The sequence below is a fragment of the Gobio gobio genome (genome assembly GCF_949357685.1).
Source record: "Gobio gobio genome assembly, chromosome: 15".
Lineage (NCBI taxonomy): Eukaryota > Metazoa > Chordata > Actinopteri > Cypriniformes > Gobionidae > Gobio > Gobio gobio.
Window position 1 is genome coordinate 5,193,179 of NC_137108.1, and position 21,535 is coordinate 5,214,713.

The 21,535-nt window shown below is 40.0% G+C and overlaps 1 protein-coding gene across 1 annotated transcript in view; it reads left to right on the plus strand.

The window, feature by feature from the left end:
- The window catches only part of ascc3 (activating signal cointegrator 1 complex subunit 3), a 352,716-nt gene that overhangs the window by 199,955 nt on the left and 131,226 nt on the right, over positions 1-21,535 (plus strand). The window lies entirely within an intron of this gene.

Consider the following 21,535-nt stretch of genomic DNA (forward strand, 5'->3'; position numbering starts at 1 on the left):
AAATTTATTGAGGTAACAAACATCACATTTACTTTTCAGGACAAATACTGCAACATAACACTGCACTCGAAGCTCTTCAAGTCACAACTAGATATTAGTGCTGTGAATTAATATTAAAAAAAACGAATTAATCGCATTTTTTCTGTAATTAATCATGATTAATTGCAATTAAAAACATTGGAGTTTTTAATATTTTGATATTAAAATTTTGAATATTTTGATCCCCAGACATACGTTCTTCTCCCACACAAAACCGCATTTCATTCCAAATATGTCAAATTCCGGGAAATTCCGCGTTAACAATAGATTCCGCGTTAAAGCTACACTGTGTGATATTTTCCCCCATCTAGTGGTGAAAAGGTATATGACCATCCAGTGAATATTAGTTTCTCTCAATTCCGATTTCGTTTTAACTCCTACGGTGGCCGATTTAGTCCAAGATTAACATGGCTTCCAGTTCGACCTCGTCCACATTCGACACGGTGCCATCGAGTGTTAAAACGCGAAAAGCGAAGCCTTAAATTTACCGATATGTCCCTCTTTGGCTAATGTACTTTCAAGATGGAGGGGCAACATGGCGACCCGCATTCGAACCCTCACCCGTATGTATTTACAATGGCATATTATAAACTTACGAGAATACTTTATTGCTTGAAAGAATTAAATATACATTAATGAGCACATATATTTTTAAAAGAACTAAGTGTTTTTAGCTAAGAATAAACTAAAAAAGTTACACAGTGTAGCTTTAATATGCCGATTCGGTGATCGCGGAAATCATAGGGCCCTACTCAGGTCTGAGGATGAATAAAATAGAGCCGCTTTCCTACGTGTTTTACACTCATCACAGAGAACCTGCGTCCCACTTCTGCTTAGGACAAAGGAATTCAGAGCGGGCTCTCTCCAGCCGGCCAAAGCGCTGTTATTTATGAGCAGTTATTCAGCGGCTCTGCAGGAGAGAGAAGTGAGAGAAATTGAGGTCAGTCACCTATGCTAGCAGTGGCGGTTTCTGAGAGAATGGTAAACACAGGCAGGAGACGTACCTGTGAGGGCCAAACGGGCGCGGACGCTTTGAAATGAAACCCGAAGGCGATGCAGCACTAAACTTTTGGATGCTGCCCTATTAGCTGGAGTGGGTGTGCAATTAGAGCCCCCGCAGAGGCTGACATTCAGACGCCGCTCGAGTGTGTGTGGTCCAGCTGCTGCGTCAGGAGATGCACTTAGACACACTAGAAGAGTCCGGAGCCCGTTCAGCATCCGCTCTACGTTTGCTCGGAGTTGCTGCTGTGGAGGAGCACGCCACACTTTAATACTTTGGAAATGTTTTTTGGAAATGTAAAAGAAGCCAGCAGGTCGTTCCAGGTTTCTTGCACCAACAAAATGCGTCATCTTGAATTGAATGTCAAAGGATTGTACGCCCTTTCTGTGACCCGCAGGACCTTAGAGTAAATGCCATATTGATTTTTTTTTTTTTTCCCACATTTTTTATTTGGAAGAAAATGAGTCTGTGAAACATTGAAGATGAGTTTTTCCAGGAAAAAACTTTGTGGTTAGGGGTGGCAATTTACATATATTCCCCAAAATCGATTGTTGTTTTAATTAATGATCAATTAATCGTTAACCTTAGGCCTAGTCCACACGGGTATTTTTATAACCGGAGCTTTTCCTCCTCTATTTCAAGCCCTAGGAGTCTGAGCTGTTTTGGGGCCCTTTAGAAGTTTTGACATGCTCTGACATTTGTGCATTTTTCAGTTGCTTATAAACATATTAATGGCAAAAGTGTAATTACACTGTGTTCAGCACAAACTGGGCTACCATAATATCTGAGCAACATGTATGTACATGCTTGTATTTTTAAGAGAATAATATTTATGCATAATTTTTGTAAAAACTAACAAAATTAAGGCTTCAAAACACCCATGAATAATAATGTGATCATTCCTGAGAAACAAATACCTGCATAATAATGAGCTGCATAATAAATGAGCTTTAGGTAGGCCTACTAGATTTTAGGTTTACTAGATAAGTACAGTAACAGTAAAAAAAAAAAAAGTTTTCTGGGGGAAAATCTAAATGTTTTTTACTTAAAGTTTTTACTTAAAGCAAGCTAAATTATCTGCCAAAAAAAGATTGAAAAGAAAAGGGGGTTAAAAAGCAATTGTGTCCACACAAGCACGGTTTAAAATAAATCTCTCTCCACATGAAAACGCAAAACCGCGCTATGATTGGCTGCCTGATTTCCACAAGGGTCCCATCCACTGCACTGAGAGATGCCATGGGCTCAGTGAAACCCTTCTGCAAGTTTACTCTGGACTCAGAGACAGGTAACTGTATATACACAGGGGCAGGGCCCAAGTGGACTGAAGCTTCACACACTTGCTTTACTATGTTGTATTATTGCATTCTGGCCCCTCTGTTCTGCAATACAATGAGATAACTGCGCATATATCTGTATACATGTGATAAGCGCTGTCAGCAGAGTTATTAAAAGCTACGTCCGCCATTGCATAGACTCCACTCATGTAAACAAAAGCGATAACGGCGCACAATCTGACGTCAAACAAAGGAACGGTGCACATTTCGACTTAACAAGCCGAAATCTCTGGTTTCACCGTCCACTCGACAACACTGTAACCGGAGTTTCTAAAAATCTTCACCCTGGCGTGACACCTGTAAGACCTCCATTCATCTTCAGAACACAAATGAAGATATTTGTGTTGAAATCTGATGGCTCTGAAAGGCCTCCATTGGCTCAATGCACAATGCACACTCTCAAGACCCTTAAAAGGTACTAAAGACGTCGTTACAAAGTCCATCTCACTACAGCGGTTCTACAATAACTTTATGGAGTGACGAGAATAGTTTTTGTGCGCAAAAAACCCTAAATAACGACTTGTATAGTGATGACGATTTCAAAACACGGCCTCATGAAGCTTCGAAGCGTTATGAATCAGTGAGTCGATTCAGCAGTTTGAATCGCCAAAGTCACGCGATTTCACGCGATTTGACACGCGATCCGAATCATAATTCAACTCAGTGATTCGATAATTGGTTACAACCGAGGTATGCAGCAAAGCATTTGTGAAGCCACAACACGCACAACCTTGAGGCGGATGGGCTACAACAGCAGAAGACCCCACCGGGTACCACTCATCTCCACTACAAATAGGAAAAAGAGGCTACAATTTGCACGAGCTCACCAAAATTGGACAGTTGAAGACTGGAAAAATGTTGCCTGGTCTGATGAGTCTCGATTTCTGTTGAGACATTCAGATGGTAGAGTCAGAATTTGGCGTAAACAGAATGAGAACATGGATCCATCATGCCTTGTTACCACTGTGCAGGCTGGTGGTGGTGGTGTAATGGTGTGGGGGATGTTTTCTTGGCACACTTTAGGCCCCTTAGTGCCAATTGGGCATCGTTTAAATGCCACGGCCTACCTGAGCATTGTTTCTGACCATGTCCATCTCTTTATGAGCACCATGTCCCCATCCTCTGATGGCTACTTCCAGCAGGATAATGCACCGTCACAAAGCTCCAATCATTTCAAATTGGTTTCTTGAACATGACAATGAGTTCACTGGACTAAAATGGCCCCCACAGTCACCAGATCTCAACCCAATAGAGCATCTTTGGGATGTGGTGGAACGGGAGCTTCGTGTCCTGGATGTGCATCCCACAAATCTCCATCAACTGCAAGATGCTCTCCTATCAATATGGGCCAACATTTCTAAAGAATGCTTTCAGCACCTTGTTGAATCAATGCCACGTAGAATTAAGGCAGTTCTGAAGGCGAAAGGGTCAAACACAGTATTAGTGTGTGTTCCTAATAATCCTTTAGGTGAGTATATATCATGTTATGCAAGAATAGTATGTCTAAAATGTGTTTCTACTGAGTAGTCCGCCATACTGGCACGTCCTTCCGACCATACCGTCTACTAGGGATGCCACAATTCTCAATATAATATTGAACCGTTCGGTGCGGCCTTCACGGTTCAATACGCGCCTGTGAATTGCGTTTTTTCGGTTTCGCATTTAATTAATTATTTTTCTACAAATTCTATAATTTGCCTCCATCCCAATACTGAACAATGCGACATACATTCACATCACACGTTCATGGTAGAGTTATACTCACAGAACACTATATTCACAATCACCAAAGTTCATTATTTGCATGCGTTTTAAAGCCTTGCCGGTTTCATTCACGTGCACGGTTTTAACATGCGCTTTTCAGAGCGCGCACTAAACGCCTGTCAAACACATGATTACAGGACTAAGTAGTCGTCTTACTGCGTTAATACTGTCAAATACACACATGGTTAACATAAACACAGTCGGTTATGTCTAAAGTGAAAGTAAAATCGCAATCGTGTCTGTATATTAGATGCACTGAGGTCTTAAATTGACAACAGGGCAGTGGATCCTTAAAGGGACAGTTCACCTCTAAAATTATGTCATTATTTACTCACTCTAATGTTGTTCCAAACCTGTATTCATTTCTCGATGACAGAATTTTCATTTTTGAGTGAACTATTAATAAAACAACAAAAGACAAAGAGAAAATCACTCACTGCTCTTGACTGAAAAACTAATACAGTAGCTAAGAATCAGTGTATATATTATAGTGAAGTCTATGTAGTGTTTTATTTTTCCATTCATTCAATATCATACTTAAATGCTGCTGTACAGCTCTGAGCTGCCAGTGTAAATCTTTATATATATTTATTTTGTATTATACAATACACTAGGAATGTGTACAAGGTTTTTTTTAAGTAAAGTTTTAAGTGTAAGTAAGGTTTTTCAATTTTTTAAAGTAAAATAAAGAAAGAGTATTGCATTAAACATTCTCTTTTTTCTCTTTAACCTCTTGCTGTTCCTGTCGCCTAAGAATAGAATAACAAAAAACTGATGTGACAAGCCATCAGAACCGAACCGAACCGAAAACCGTGGTTAAAAACCGAGGTATGTATTGAACCGTGGACTAACTGTATTGTTGCATCCCTACTGTCTACCTGCCATTCTTCTTTCAGACGAATACAAACAGAGTTATATTAATAAATGTCCTGGCAGACAGCCTTTCCGAGGGTAAATGATGGGGTCATTTTCATTTTTGTGTGAACTATCCCTTTAAATAGCGAGATTTTCTGATTGTCAGCATGTTAATGCCCTGTAGGAGGAGTGGTGAGGTTGACACAGGACGCCTGCCGGGTGTTCATGCGTCTCACACTGGTGTGAGAGATTTGCCTGATCCAGACCTGTGCAGACAGACAGATGGATCATTAAACAGCTGGACTCTCTGTTTATAGTGCAGGTACATCACCTCAGGTTCAGACCCCATGCTGGAATCACCTGACCAGTAGCATGTGTTTGTGTGTTCATATAGAGATCATATCGTCTCACTCGTTATAGATGTTCGCGCTACTCTCTCAAGACTGCAGTCGCACTGCAACTCCATTTATAAATCTCCCAGCTGAAGGAGGAGTGATGCATTTAGTAACCTTTCCCTGGCTCCCATGGGTTTGACCAGACGGTTACTATCTTTAATCTGCACCTCATTTATGAGGCAGATATTAAAAACACGAGGCCTTAACATTCTCTTCAGGCAGAAATAGGATTTGCATTATAAATGACCATTTTTGTGTGCTTTTTGTTACGTAATTGTTACCTCTTCAAAAAGTAAATCTGGTATTATAGTACAAATTCAGAGTGTTGCTTCATTATTTGCTGTGGTATAAGACATTAACAGCACTCAGGATGAGGAATTGTAGTGAGATATTGATCGCCAGGAAGAGCTCAGAGCCAATACCTTGTATCCAAAGAAGTTTACCTCCACGTGCCATTTAAGTGATGTTTCTTTGAGGATTTGCTGATGTGTTGTAGATTCTGTCTCTTCCAGAGCAAAGGGTCCACATGTTATATTTCTGATAAGAGTTTGAGTGTGTTTGTGAGGATTAAAGAGAGGTAAAGTGTATTTCTGGAGATACTGTATCTCTACACACACACACACACACCCCTTCTGATGACACAGCTTATTTACTTATGAAAATCAGCCCTCATTAATATTAATGCTCACTTAATCTCACATATGAATATGGAGGGGAAAACAGATCACCTGTAAGGTCAGTTATATAAAGTGGGATTGTTTATAATTCTGTAAAAGTCAGAGGTGAGCGTACTCCATAATGCTCATTAAAGCGCTTCATGTGTGTGTGTGTGTGAAGAGGCTGTCAGTCAGGCTCACGTATCTTAATGCATCCTCCGAGATAAGCGCTTTCCCCCCCCGTGACTCTAATCGCTCGCTGGTAAAGAGCAGGAAGCTCTACTTGTGTGCGTATACGTTTGTGTGACATTAACAAGCTGGTTGAGTGTGTTTATGGTTTGTTAATGCTAGTTAATTGACAGCACAGATTACACACAGTAGAAGAATACTCTGAGTAAATGATCTGTGATCGTGTTTGCTTACATGTCTTTCCAAAATAAGAGAATATTGTATAAAGCGAGTTAAATTATTATTGCTCATTTCTGATGCTCAATTAGCCACATTAGCAAAATGAAAAAGAAAAAACTGTTTCTAAATCTGTACAGTAGTATTACAGAAGCGGATCGTTTGAATAAATAAAATCATACGCACAATCCTTGTAGATCACATGCATTGCTGTTCAAAAGTTAGGGTTAAGTAAAACATTTTTTTAAATGGTTCTTTTTTTTTTTAAATAAAAAATGGCAAAGCTGAATTTTCAGCAGTCATTGCTGCAGTCTTCAGTGTCACATATACGGATTAATAAAGTGAGGGTCTAATGCTATTTCATGCATTCTGACTTATTTACACTGTTAAAGAGTGTGTGTGTTTGTTCCCGGTCATGAGTGGAAACTGCAGGCGGTGAGTGAAACTGCATCAAATGTGTTTGTTTTGTTGGCAATCGGCGCATAAGTGCATATAATGTGAACAACACCAACATATAGTGAATCAAAAGTTATCCAGGGATAATGCCATAATTTAGTATGTGTCACCGAGCTAGGTTTTATAAATATGATTAGTTTTTCAGGCAGGCCTACATTAGATCAGTAGCATTCAAGAAACAAACAATTCAGAAACTGAATCAGATGTAAAAACGGAAACACTGCGTAGTGTTCACATGAATTAAATACACATTGATTCATATTAAAGCTACAAACGTTCTTCAGTCAAGAGCGGTGAGTGGTTGTGGCCAATGTGAGTGTGTACACCAACGCGGAAAAAAATACGGCAGGCGTAAAAGGCCTTGGGTTCGTTTTTTTTTTTGTTTTGACGCGACGTGTTAAAAACTGGCCGACCAATGAGGTTGGCACTTTAGTTCACGGGCCTGGAGCTGCTGAAGTTACAGTAAAACACCACTTGGTGGCGCTCAAGCGCAAAACGGTCTTGGAGGAAGTAAGTAGACAAAGAAGAAGATGAGCTGCTAATGCTGCGCATTGATATCCATAATAAAGGCTAGATGTCTCGTCCCCGCTGCTGGCCAATGGAGGTCGTCGTCCGCACCTGGCGGCCATCTTGCCTCAGTCAGCTCACTCACTCGTAACATTGTTTTAATGGTGCAATAAACTTGCTAAATTTTCTACCGATTTTCAACCGGTTTGGTTTGTTATAAACGTCAGAGATGTAGTTATGACACTGCATACTTATGAATAATTATTCATAATTTGTTCAAGCATCCATAATTATATTCTATAATTATAATTATAGAATTATAACATTTGTAAGAAACCAAACCGTTTGTAAATCCGTCAAGATTTCAGCGAGATAAGAGTATTTGTGTTCAGATCACTCGCCTTACATCAGGAGCCACAGAGTCCTGCCTGTGACAAGATGGCCGCCGGTGATGACGTTAGAGACTCCGCCGTAAGACATCTAGCCTTTATTATATATATCTATGATGCTGCTTGACAGTTAGCAAAAAGTGTGTGAATGGTTTTGGCAAGCACGTAAATACTGTCTCTCTTCTTCTTCTGTGTGACAAGCGAGTGTAAGAACATAGACGTAATGTCCGTGGCGTCACCCATAGGTTTCTGAAGACCGTTTCTGAAGCCTAAAGTGCGGCTGTTACCATCTTGGCAGCGCTTCACTCCCGGATACTGAAAATGGGCAAAGAGGAGCTAACAGGTGGAGTGGGTGGAGCTAACAGGTGGAGTGGGTGGAGCTAACAGGTGGAGTGGGTGGAGCTAACATGTGGAGTGGGTGGAGCTAACAGGTGGAGTGGGTGGAGCTAACAGACAGCAGACAAACGGCTAGTAGTGACAGCAGCACCAATCCACCTGTCACTCAAGTGGTCACGCCCTTAATTATGCAGAACTTTAAGGCTTTATATAATTTAAAGGAATGAGTTATAAAAACAATCACCCCCTCACAGTCGTCATGAAGGGCAAAATTTGCCGTATAGACCAAAAGCACAATTTGCCCCAGACTGTGAACATGTGTTCTTCTGCTGTAAAGTTGGACATTTTAACATCAATGAGATTCTGCTCCTTCTGGCATCACAAGCTGTTGCGATATACAGATTGTGATATGTACATTTGCGATATTTCGATAATTTGATATATCATGCAGCCCTAATCAATTTACTTTTGATCAGTTTAATGCATCCTTGCTAAATACAAGTATGAATTTCTTTAAAATAATACAAGTGACCTATCGGTAAGCCCCTCCCCTCGAACGCAGATGAGCCAATAGCAGTTGAGTATCAGTTGCGCTGGGACCGGAACTCGGACATCTTCAGGTTTCAGCGCCATAGAGAAACATTGGAAAATCCGAAGCTCTCATCGGTTTGATGGTGTTTATGCTACAGAAATGCTAAAACGAGGCACTGTAGCACTGACTCCAGGGATCCTGAGAGGATTTTCTGTTTGTCAAACTCTCGTTAAGTTACGATTAAAGTCCCTGCTAACATACAAACTGAAATAACTAACTGTTCTCACGTCATGTACACTGTAGGTCAAAAACACGAAGGTCTACATTTCAGTGCCTCTCCATATTAAACTGGTTATATGTAAATTAATTTAATTTTAGATATGTTTAAGGTCTACATTATCTGTCCTACTAAGGAGGACTCATATTTTGATGGGTATTATAGTCTCCGGGTAACGAAAGGAAGAGCTCGCACGCAGTTTATCGGAGTTGTTTTGCAGATGCAAAGTTTACCAGTTATTAAATGCAGCTTTGAAAAGCCATTCGGTCTGTATATGTTTGTTTACTGTTAGTTGTTTGAGTGTTTTTGTGTGATTTGCTGTGTATGTTAATGCTAATGCAACGGAGAGAGAGAGTCTGTGAATGAGACGTTAATGCGCTGTTAATTCAGCTCTTACGATGATTTTTTGGAGTGAATAACGATGCAATAAACTTGATAAACCATCAGTTAAGTTAACCAAAAACATCTCGGGGTAAGGTTTTCACACTGACAGCTGTCATTGTAAGATATAGCAACTCTGTTTGTTTGTCCGAGTTAGCAACAGTAACTAAGGGGGGCGGGGCTTACCGATAGGTCAATTGTATTATTAAAACTTTTCTGACCCTAAACTTTTGCGTGCAGTGTGTCATTAGCTGTAAGCTGCTTGATGAGGATGACACTTTCTCAACTTTACACGTGCCCGTGTTTCTGTGCTGACGCTTGTGAATGTTACGGACAGGAACAGGAAGTCCAGCTCTCAGGGTGATCCGCTTGAAGGACTCTAACCTATTAATAGAAATGACAGATAGAGATCCTTTCACATGCCCTCTGACTATTCCTATCCCATTGGCACGCCTTGAGCATCGAGCAGCCCATCAGTAATGCAGCGCTTCAGTATTCAGAGAGACCGCACCCGGGTTACGCTTCTCCACTGTTGTGTTTATGTAGACGGCACATGGCATACCAACATAACCAGTTCCATCATGATGAGTGATGTGCTCCTGTACCCTCACAACGGCTTGTGTTTTACTGCAGTCAACTGATGGGTTTTTTCTTTTTCTTTTTTTTTCTGTGTAATGTTGTGAGCATGTAAACGCTCTGCAAAGCACAAAGTCCCTCCAGCGGGAGTTCTTCTCTATATCAGCCTCACTGTTTCTGAACTCCCTCAAACGCCTCCATTGAGTTTTCTTTCAAACACGTCACAATATTCCTCATTTAAATCATTAATACACAGAATAAAGGGGCGGGGCCTGGTTGAGTTAATTAGTAGTGTGTTAAAGGAACACGCCATTAGTTTTGAAAATAGGCTTATTTTCCGACTCCTCTAGAGTTAAACAGTCGAGTTTTACCGTTTTCGAATCTCCGATCTCCGGGTCTGGTGGAAGCACTTTTAGCATAGCTTAGCATAGATCATTGAATCCATGGGCGTCGGAAGCAAAAAAAATGTGGGTGGGTCCTCAGAATTTTTTTACTGGAGTAGATGCCAATTACATTAAGTACAAATATACAGCTTTACTTGGTAAACGTATAGGTCGGAAAGACAAAATTACGTAAATCGCCATATCATTGAGAGCGATAGTAGTGTAGCGGTAAGACGCACGGCATCTAGTTTTGACACAAATCGACCCGCGGTTCGAGTCCTGCTTTCGCCGAAATTAATCTTCTCCGTTTTCCCATCACATATCAAATCGGAAAGGCATTTATTTTCAATACAAATTAAGAAAATATTAGAAAAGTGGAAATAAAGCGTCTAATATGTGTTTAATAATAAGTGTTTATCGATTAGGGGTAGGTAAACAGACATATGCTGAATGTTAGAGACGATAAAAGTGAGTGGGTCCAATATCATTGATCGTAAAAAGTGGGTGGGTCTTGTCCCATACAATGGTTGAATCTGATTAGACCGTTAGCATCTCGCTCAAAAATTACCAAAAAGTTTTGACATGATATAACACAGCTGCTTCACTCATGGGACGGCTCAAAGCTCTTGATCATTACGCAGGAATGAAAGTTTAGTTCCTAGACATTTCGGCCTAGAAAATCACAACTTTTCACTTTCCGTCTGTCTTAGTACACGATGTAACTACAGAAGAGTTGAGTTTTAAATAGGAAAAATATCGAAACTCTTTGGTCATTTTTGAGCGAGATGCTAACGGTCTAATCAGATTCAATGATCTATGCTAAGCTATGCTAAAAGTGCTACCGCTAGACCCACAGATCAGCTGAATGGATTCAAAAACGGTAAAACTCAACGGTTTAACTCTAGGGGAGCTGGAAAATGAGCCTATTTTCAACAATAGTGCCGTGTTCCTTTAAGACTGGCGGTTATGGTGAGGGGCGGGACATTTCTCGAACGTGCTCAAAGCACTTGACCAATCACAACACACGGCTCCAGCCGACCAATCAGAGCACATTGTGCTTTTCATAAGGAGGGGCTTCATAGAGACAGGAACTAAAGAGAGGCTGCGTCCGAAATCGCATACTATGTGAGTAGGTGCTACATTTGAATTTGAATTAACTTCGCGACCGTTAAAGGGATAGTTCACCCAAAAATGAAAATTAGCCCATGATTTACTCACCCTCAAGTCATCCGAGGTGTATATGACATTCTTCTTTCAGACAAACACAATCGGCGTTAAATAAAAAAAGTTCTGGATAATCAAAGCTTTATAAAAGCAGTAATTGTTGCTCTGTTTTTGAAGTCCATAAAAAATGTATCTATCCATCAAATAACTGCTCCACGCGGCTCTGGGGTGTTAATAAAGGCCTTCTGAAGCGAATCGATGCGTTTGTGTAAGAAAAATATCCATATTTAAGACTTTATAAAGTAAAGCTCCAGCCGATCGCCTTCCGTGGAAAAGTGTTGAAAGTGCCTTTCGCAATTAAAAATGCGTACATGACGTCTGACGAGCGGACCTGGTAACGTAAGCCTTTGATCGGCAGGGGAACTTTCAACACTTTCTCCATAAATTGAACACGGAAGGCGGTCGACCGAAACTTAACTTCATAAGGTTTTAAATATGGATATTTTTCTTACACAAACGCATCGATTCGCTTCAGAAGGCCTTTATTAACCCCCCAGAGCCGCTGGAGCAGTTATATGATGGATAGATGCATTTTTTTATGGACTTCAAAAACAGAGCAACTATTACTGCCATTATAAAGCTTGGATTAGCCTGAACATTTTTAATATAACTCTGATTGTGTTGGTCTGAAAGAAGAATGTCATATACACCTAGGATGACTTGAGGGTGAGTTTCATTTTTGAGTGAACTATCCTTTTAAAAAACGACGTTCTATATAGTATGAATGAATGTAGTATGAATGTAATCCGGGCGTACTACATCCGCCATGTTGTCATGATCATGTAGTAGGTCATCCGAGCACTTTTCGCCTACTGTTTTTCTACGGACATACTACTCTGATTTTCTCATACTATATATTAGAGAAGTATTCGACTTCGGACACAGCTAGAGCGTTACTGACAGACTGGGAAGAGAGAATATGGAGAATATGAGGAAACATTCAAGCAGGAAAACCTGCTCTAGTAGAGCCCGAAAACACAATCAAGACTTTGAAAAAGGGCATAATAGGCCCTCTTTAAATGCAACTAATGCGTTAAGTCTGGCATTTATAATAGCAAAATAAGTTGATTTATGCTATTATTCTAACCATAAAGCAAATGTATTTGCAGTAAAAGAAAAGACTGGAGAAGTGCTCTGTTTCAGGGTCTTCCTCACGGATCTGTCTTGCGTTAAAAGCATGATTTGGTTCACACTCATCTGATGGCCCCTGTCCCGCTCTGTCATGCTCCTGGATTTCGCTCTCTCAGATGGTTCCGCTCCTCGGGCTCCTGGTGTCCCTGCATCAGGACCTCGTCCCTCTCATCGGTGGAGGAAAGGAGACACCTAGTGCTCAGCCGGAGAGAGACAGAAGAGCGTGCTGAGGATTAAAGCGTCTAATGTCTGGAGGATCTGCTAGGACAGATCTCTGGGAGCTGGGAAGGAAACATCAAGTGTGACAGCAGGTCGTCTCTCTCAGATGGGAGAGTTTCTCTTTCTGTCTTCTAAACCCCCTTGGCCTCATGGGACGGGTCTGCAGGATTTAGCTCATTAATTTCTATTGTTTGCGCTTTCAACTATTTTTAACTTCTCTCTCCTGTGAGGATGTCACCGTTCAGCGCAGGACAAAAGGGCTTTGTTGTCTTTTCTGCACAATTAAGAGGCGCAAACGTTCAGTCAGTCTCTGGAAGCACTTCCAGGAAACAGCAGGAATGCACTCGTTTGACCACATTTAATAGAAATATTTAATCTTATGAATATATTAGAAATCAAATATTTTTAGCATCATACAACTCCCCTTTCCTTTTCATTTTCCTTTCATTTCCTTTCCATTTCCCCCGATCATTTTCCAATTTCCTTTCCTGTTAAATGTCTTTCTTTTTCCCATTTCCTTTTTATTTATTTTTCCTGTTTCCTTTTTATTTTCCCCTTTCTTTTCCTTTTCATATCTCCATTCTTTTTTTCCATTTCCTTTCCTTTCTTTTTCACTTTCTTTTTATTTCGTTTTTACCACTATTCTTCTCCCATTTCCTTTTTATTTCCTTTTCATTTCCCCTTTTCTTTTTCCTTTTTTCATTTTGTTTCCCCATTTCCTTCTCTTTCTCTTTTCATTTCCCCATTATTGTCCTGTTTTCTTTTATTTCTTTTTCACGTTCACTTTCCTTTTTCCGTTTCATTTCCCTATTCCTTTTACAATTGCATTTGTTTTCTTATTCTTGTTAAATGTATTTATTTTCCCAATTTCATTTCCTTTACTTTCTTATTATCTTTCTTTTTGCTTTCTTTTTTAAGTCTCCTTTTTATTTTCCATTTCCTCCTTTCCTTTCCTTTCCTTATCCCTTTCCTTTCTTTTTCGTTCCTTACCTAACATTTACTTTCCTTATCCATTTCCTTACTTTACATTTACTTTCCTTATCCATTTCCTTACTTTACATTTACTTTCCTTATCCATTTCCTTACTTTACATTTACTTTCCTTATCCATTTCCTTACTTTACATTTACTTTCCTTATCCATTTCCTTACTTTACATTTACTTTCCTTATCCATTTCCTTACTTTACATTTACTTTCCTTATCCATTTCCTTACCTAACCTTACCTTTCCTTATCTGTTTCCTTTCTTTTTCGTTCCTTTCCTTATCCATTTCCTTTCCTTATCCATTTAATATCCTTTCCTTACCTTACCTTTCCTTTCCTTATCCATTTCCTTATCCATTTCCTTTCCTAAACCAAAATTTCTATTTTTTTTTCTTCTTTTTTTTAAAATTCTTTCATTACTTTGCCAGTGTTTGCCCAATTGAACCATTACCCGGTGAATTCCTTTAAGTGGCCTGTTTAAAGAATCTCTATCGTTATGTATTGAAGTCCAGCTTAAAGAGATGCATTTGTAACAAAACCGATAGCACGTACGTTGTGAGCATTTTCGAGTTCAGAGATGCAGCAGAACTAAGAGCTTGATGTAAGGTTTGGTGATGTCTTTGTCTGAGCACTGAGCCTGCGTGTGTTGTTTTCTCCCCGATCCCGAGCATCATTTGAGAAGCAGAGGTCATTGTGTTTGCGATGGCTCAGATCTCGTCACGTCTCAGTATCTATATCACCCAGAGGTGTGTGCTGTGTCTCCGTGCGGTATGGCTTCTGTCTGCTTGTGTTAAGGCCGAGTAATGGCTAATCAGCGCTGTCTGGCCGGCCGGTGGAAGCCAGCCCGGCTTCTGCTTAGCGTGCAGGGAAATAATCTCTCTTCAGCGGCCCTTAATCAGCCTTGATCAGAGAGCCGATGCACTGCCATCTTGAATCCAACCTCTGAACGTGAGCGCCTGCCCCAGCCTCACTTTAACTTACGCTCAGAGAGCGCAGCATTAATACTCTGTGACACCTCAAAGCAAACCTTAGCGTTTCAATTAGAGCCTCCTGTGCCCCGGAGAACCTACGCCACTCCCCTCCATCCCAAACACACTCCTGCATGCATTTCATGGGGTATTTCTCTTGTTTACCTTCTCATTTGATTTTTAGATGATTCGTTTTCAGCTGCCGGTGAGTATAGAAAATAGGTTGTACGTTTAGAGAAACTAAAACAGAGCTGCTTTACATTCTGCGTTAGAGTTGAACAAACCATATCAAATCCAGACCCATGTTGAGAAAGCTAACGGCTTCAAGGTTAAACTTCACCCAGCTCGTTTATCTTCAGACATTTGGCATTATGATTTTGGTAATGTTTTACCTTACAATGTATGCTCAGTTTATGCAGTAGTTAATAAACTAGCATTTTACATTCAGGGTTCCCAAGCTTCTTGAAAGTTCTTGAATTCCAGACACATGGATTCAAGGCCTGGAAAGTGCTTAAAAACAAACATAGGTCCTTGAAAGTGCTTGATTTAAGCATGAACTGCATTTTGTTAGAGTAGCATGGTGCTATTACAAAAATTGGCCTTCATGCGCTGCCAAAGCCAGAATAAAACAGCATCATGGGAGGAAGCTATTTCAGTATATTTCTGCTGTTCCATAAGCGCCATCTACTGTCAAAAGCTCTATTCGGATGGTAATTGTTTCTCATGGGGTCATAACTGGTATTTTCATCATTGACAGGGGCTAGTCTGTGATTTTATTGCCGCCCGAAGTGTTTTTCTCCCACCACCCGCGTAAAAAACCCAGACCGAATTACCTACAGTTTTTAGACAAACACCAAGGTGGTAATTTAATTGCCATCCGAATCCACATCTCTGAGTTTTCAAGATGAGATCACTTCAAAATTCACTCTTTATATCCTTTTTGACCCCTGCAGGGCACCGTACGGTTGCGCTTTGCTGTAATTTGGATGCATTTTAAAGATCTAGACATTACTGAAATGCTGGCAAGTATTTACAAGAGCAATATTTCATCACCGCTCAAAAAATAAAAAGAAGAAAAGCACGTAAACATTTGAAATAGGCCGTTATTACGGCAGCGGTTATATCTGTTAAATAATATATGTGCAGGTCTTAAAAGCCTTCAAATTGATTTTTAAAAAGGTACATGTACTGTTGATGTAATAAATCATTTTGCATATTTTTAATGCCTAACAATTAACTTATCCATATCTTTTCATTTAATTGGAAAATTCATGTATACAATATTATCTCTATATTTTGATGTTTTAATTAAGTAATGATTTATAAAAAAGAAAACTAAAACTAGTGTGAAATAAATGCTAAAAGCAGGAATAAGAGCAACGCAAACGGCATCTCTCGTTAAAACTCACTCGCTCTTGTACACCAGCCTCTTTCCTCATTGGATTTTATTAAATTGGAAATTTTTCCTCATTGGAAATTGTATTTTAGTTGTCAGTATATGCCTTAGCGTTACTGCATTAATGATAGACACAGGTACAGTAGGTATTTGATATATTGGCAGTAACACACCCATCTTTATCGTATTTATTGTGCTTGATTTAAAATAAAAGGTGCTTTAATGTCCATGAATCGGGTGTTCATGAAAGAGTGGGAACCATACATTTCAAGATTTATTCAGAATAAATTCCTACTTTTATTCACCAAGGACACATTAAACTGACTTTTACATTGCTACAAAAAATGTATTTAAAATTAATGTTGATTTTTGAACTTGCTAATCAATAAAGAATAACATTAATTTATCATTTTCCACAAAAATATGAAGCAGCACAACTGTTTTCAACATTTATAATGATCATAAAAGTTCTTGAGCTTCAAATCATCATATTGAATGATTTCTGAAGGATCGTGTGACACTGAAGACGGAGTAATGCTGAAAATTCAGCTTTGATCGCAGGAATAAATTGCGTTTACCATATATATTCACATACAGGTGCATCTCAATAAATTAGAATGTCGTGGAAAAGTTAATTTATTTCAGTAATTCAAATGAAAAGGTGAAACTAATATATAGACTCATTGCATGCAAAGTGAGATATTTCAAGCCTTTATTTGTTATAATTTTGATGATTATGGCTTACAGCTTATGAAAACCCCAAAGTCAAAATCTCAGAAAATTTGAATATTACATTACAAAAAAGATTTTAAATACAGAAATTAATAAAAATTCATTAATAATTTGTTACATTTATATAGCGCTTTTCTAGGCACTGAAAGTGCTTTACATATAGAAGGGGGGGAATCTCCTCATCCACCACCAATGTGCAGCTCCACCTGGAGGATGCGACGGCAGCCATTTTGCGCCAGAACGCCACCACACACACCAGCTGATTGGTGGAGAGGAGACAGATGATGAAGACAATCGTATATATATATATGGGGATGATTAGGAGGCCATGATGGACAGAGGCCAATGGGCAAATTTGGCCAGGATGCCGGGGTTACACCCCTACTCTTTATCGAAGGACATCCTGGGATTTTTAATGACCACAGAGAGTCAGGACCTCGGTTTAACGTCTCATCCGAAGGACGGTGCTTATTACAGTATAGTGTCCCCATCAGAAGCAACCTGGTTTTCCCAGTTGGTCTCCCATCCAGGTACTGACCAGGCTCAGCCCTGCTTATCTTCAGTGGGAAACCAGTCTTGGGCTACAGGGTGATACGGCTGCTGGCCATATCAGAAATGTTGGCCCATGCACATGTACTCCGTTGGTTTGGGCCGCTTTTGCATGAATGGCTTCCTCAATGTGGCGTGGCATGGATGCTGTCAGCCTGTGGCACTGCTGAGGTGTTATGAAGACCAGGATAGCGGCCTTCAGCTCTTCTGCATTGTCCGGTCTCATGTCTCTCATCTTTCTCTTGGCAATGCCCCATAGATTCTCTATGAGGTCCAGGTCAGGTGAGTTTGCTGGCCAATCAAGCACAGTAATCCCATGGTCATTAAACCAGGTTTGGCAGTGTGAAAATGAAGTCAGCATCTTCATAAAGCTTGCCTTCTGAAGCTGTGTTGACTCTGGACTTAATAAAGCACAGTGGACCAACACCAGCCGGTGGCATGGCTCCCCAAACCAACAGACTGAGGAAACTTCACATCTTGGACTGTGTGCCTCTCCATTCTTCCTCCAGACTCTGGGACCTTGGTTTCCGTATTAGATGCAACATTTGCCCTCATCAGAAGAGAGGACTGGACCACTGAGCAACAGAAAGTGAAGTCCACTCTGAAATGAGTCTGAAAATGAACTGTAACTCAGCGAATACTTGTTAAGAGTAACAGAAATAAGCACAGATGTCAGGGCATGTCAAAACATCTCCAGGGCTCAGAGGGTTAAAGAGCGCCAAAACAACGTTATTATATGTATTTCGTGATACAATTGACAGAATTTGAAGCTGAGATTGTGATTATTGGATGGTAGGTGTGCTAAAAATAATGTTTTGTACATGCATCTACTGAAATTGTGTTTATTGTAATGAATATTGTCAACCCAGCCATACTTAGCAACCGCAATCAATGTCTTCGCAACATAGTGAGTTTCGCACAGAGAACCTCTCGCATGTTCAGACAATGTCAAATTCATACATTTTAAATGGCCTCATGCTGGTGCGGTTTTGAAATTACATATGGCATGAAATGACAATGATACAAAATGACATAATCGCTACCTAAAATCTCACATCAGAATGTATAATTTAGCATTTTCGACTTCATATAGGGACCTGCGGCTCGAGCGATGATGTTGAGTTACTGAGCGCCGCTGTGCCACAGGCCACATTAAAACAGAGAGCAGCGCTCTCATTACAGCGCTGATAGAATCCAGAGATCCTCTGAGACCAGCTGATTGGAGCCCCAAATTGACCTAGAGAAGAACAGAAATAGCAGAAGAGCTTTCTTTGAACTGAATTTCTGATGAAGGAGTGATTCATTAAAGCATTGTGATGATCAGTGGTAAGCAATGAGACATTTATCTCAATATGACAGGATGGTATTTTTACTCCTGTCATTATGGGACAGATTGAAGTAGGTTGATAAGGAAAGGCAATGAACGTCATTTATTAAGGACTTTTACATTCAGTCAGCATATTGACCAAGGCCCAATCTCATTTCTACCCTTCCCCTACCCCTTTGTTTTGTGTGTTCACGTGAAGGTGTTGGGGTGTGTCGATTCTCTTTTGGCTGGAGTGTTAGGGGTTAGGGCCAGATAGCCCCTCAAACAATGATTTTTCAGGACCACACTTCGAACAAAGGGGTATGAGGTGTTTCCCTCCATACACAGACTAAATTATGAAATGCCCACGAGGATACAATACTAATGCAATACTAGACATTGCAGTTAAGGCATGACCATTGGACAGTGAAATGCTCATTGGGTCTGCAGGGTCAGACAAAGAGAAAAGACACCTATTAACCGGAAAATAATGAAGAATTAAGGTGAGGAATTGAGTGTGAAACCATCAGGAACCCTTTAGTCTCCAGCGCCACCATTTTCCAGAACTGCAACTTTAACCTGGAGTCTCCAGAAGTGCAAGGTGTCAGGATCTCAGAGACTTAAGTTAGGTAAAAAATGACCCCCACTAAATAAGAATCACAAGCTGAAGTGTTGAATGGAGCGGTTAATAAACAAAGAGAACAGTTTGGCCCGATGGAAAAGCGGCTTCACTAGTCTTGTATGTTCTGTATCGTCTTAGGAAACTCGAAGGCTCATATACAGCACAAAACTACCTTGGGAGAGAGTCATCTGTTAAACATGCTCGCGCCTGATTTCTGTTAGATATAGCCTACTTACGTCACTGTTGTTCATACTGGTCAAGCGTTACAGGCATGGACATCGGAACCATTGTATGTGTGCGGGACAAGACCCACTCACTTTTTAAGACCAATGATATTGGACCCACTCACTTTTACTGTCTCTAGTTCAGCGCATGTCTGTTCAGCGACCCCTAAACACTTTATTAAACACACGTTAGACGCTTTATTTCCACTTTTCCAATAATCTCTTCATTTTTATTGAAAATAAATGCCTTTCTGATCTGATACGTGATGGGAAAGGGAGTAGAGCGAGTTCCGCAAAAGGCAGATTCGAGCCTCGGGTTGACTTTCTGCCATGCGTCTCACCCCTACACTATTGCCGCTGTTTATGATTCAGTGTCTATCGTTATTTTGTCTGGCCCAACCAGACGTTTAGTAAAAAGGATATTTGTATTTAATGTAAATTGCATCTACTCCTGTAATTTTTTTTTCTGGGGGAGGACCCACCCACATTTTTTTTTTGCTTCCGACGCCCATGGTTACAGGACACTAATAAAAGACACGGGGTATGATGACGTGTAATGGTGTCGAAGTGGTGTCCCATTTCTTAGGGGGATATATTCACTTCTGTTTCAAGGGGAACAGGTATAAAATAGAATTGGATTTGGGCATAAGTGTCCTCTAAAATTTAATTGGCCGCCCCAGGTGCCACTCCAGAATTCTAAACCCTGATTGGCCGTACCCTGAAGGGCGGTTCTGAGGGAAATGTAACGTTACGTGACATTTTATTGCCTACTGTATCTTTCAGCATTCCTCCTGATGTTCATTTGTGACCCTGGACCACAAAACCAGTCCTCCATCTCACGGGTATATCTGTGGCAATAGCCAACAATACATTGTATGGGTCAAAATATATTTTCAGTGTATGCCAAAAATCATTAGGATAATAAGATCATGTTCTATGAAGATATTTAGTATATTTCCTACCGTAAATATATCAAAAATGTATTATTATTAGTAATATGCATTGCTAAGGACTTCATTTGGACAACTTTAAAGGTGATTTTCTCAATATTTCGATTTTTTTTGCACCCTCAGATTCCAGATTTTCAAATTGTTGTGTATCGGCCAAATATTGTCCAATCCTAACAAACCATACATCAATGGAAAGCTTATAAAAAATGGTCCTTATGACTGGTTTAGGGTCACAATTGTGTTTATTTGGTGCTGTAACTAGTAAAGAGGAAGAGATGACCCGGGGGACATTAAAGAGTATTTATTGTTTGAATTTGGTTATAAAATTGAAATATACAAATTTGAAAGCTCAAAATTAGCCTCATGTCAAAAGCCCAAAGCTTTCTGTGAATGCGATTATTGGATGGCATGCGCTTACGACTAGTGTTTAGAGAAGTTTTGTTCATGCATCAACTGAAAACAAAAGACTAAAAGATCTCAGATCCTCAAAATGAAGATCCGTTAAAAAAGTTAAATCAATATAGTCAACCCAGCCGTAGAATCCACACATGTTTACCTGCTGTAGCTTCTCCATGTTGATTGAATGGAATAGACACTGACACCCGCAAAACACACACCATCTGAGAAGCGTTAATTAAACGTCACAAGTTCAGGTGCATCATTGGAGAGAGGTCCCTTAAAGGGATAGTTCACCCAAAAAGGAAAATTGTCATGATTTACTCACCCTCAAGTTGTTCCAAACCTGTATGAGTTTCTTTGTTCTGCTGAACACAAAAGATATTTAGAAGAATGTTTGTAACAAAGCAGATAGAGCAACTATTGACTACCATAGTATATTTTCCCCTACTATGATAGTCAATGGTTGCTCTATCTGCTTGGTTACAAACATTCTTCTAAATGTCTTTTGTGTTCAGCAGAACAAAGAAACTCCTACAGGTTTTGAGGG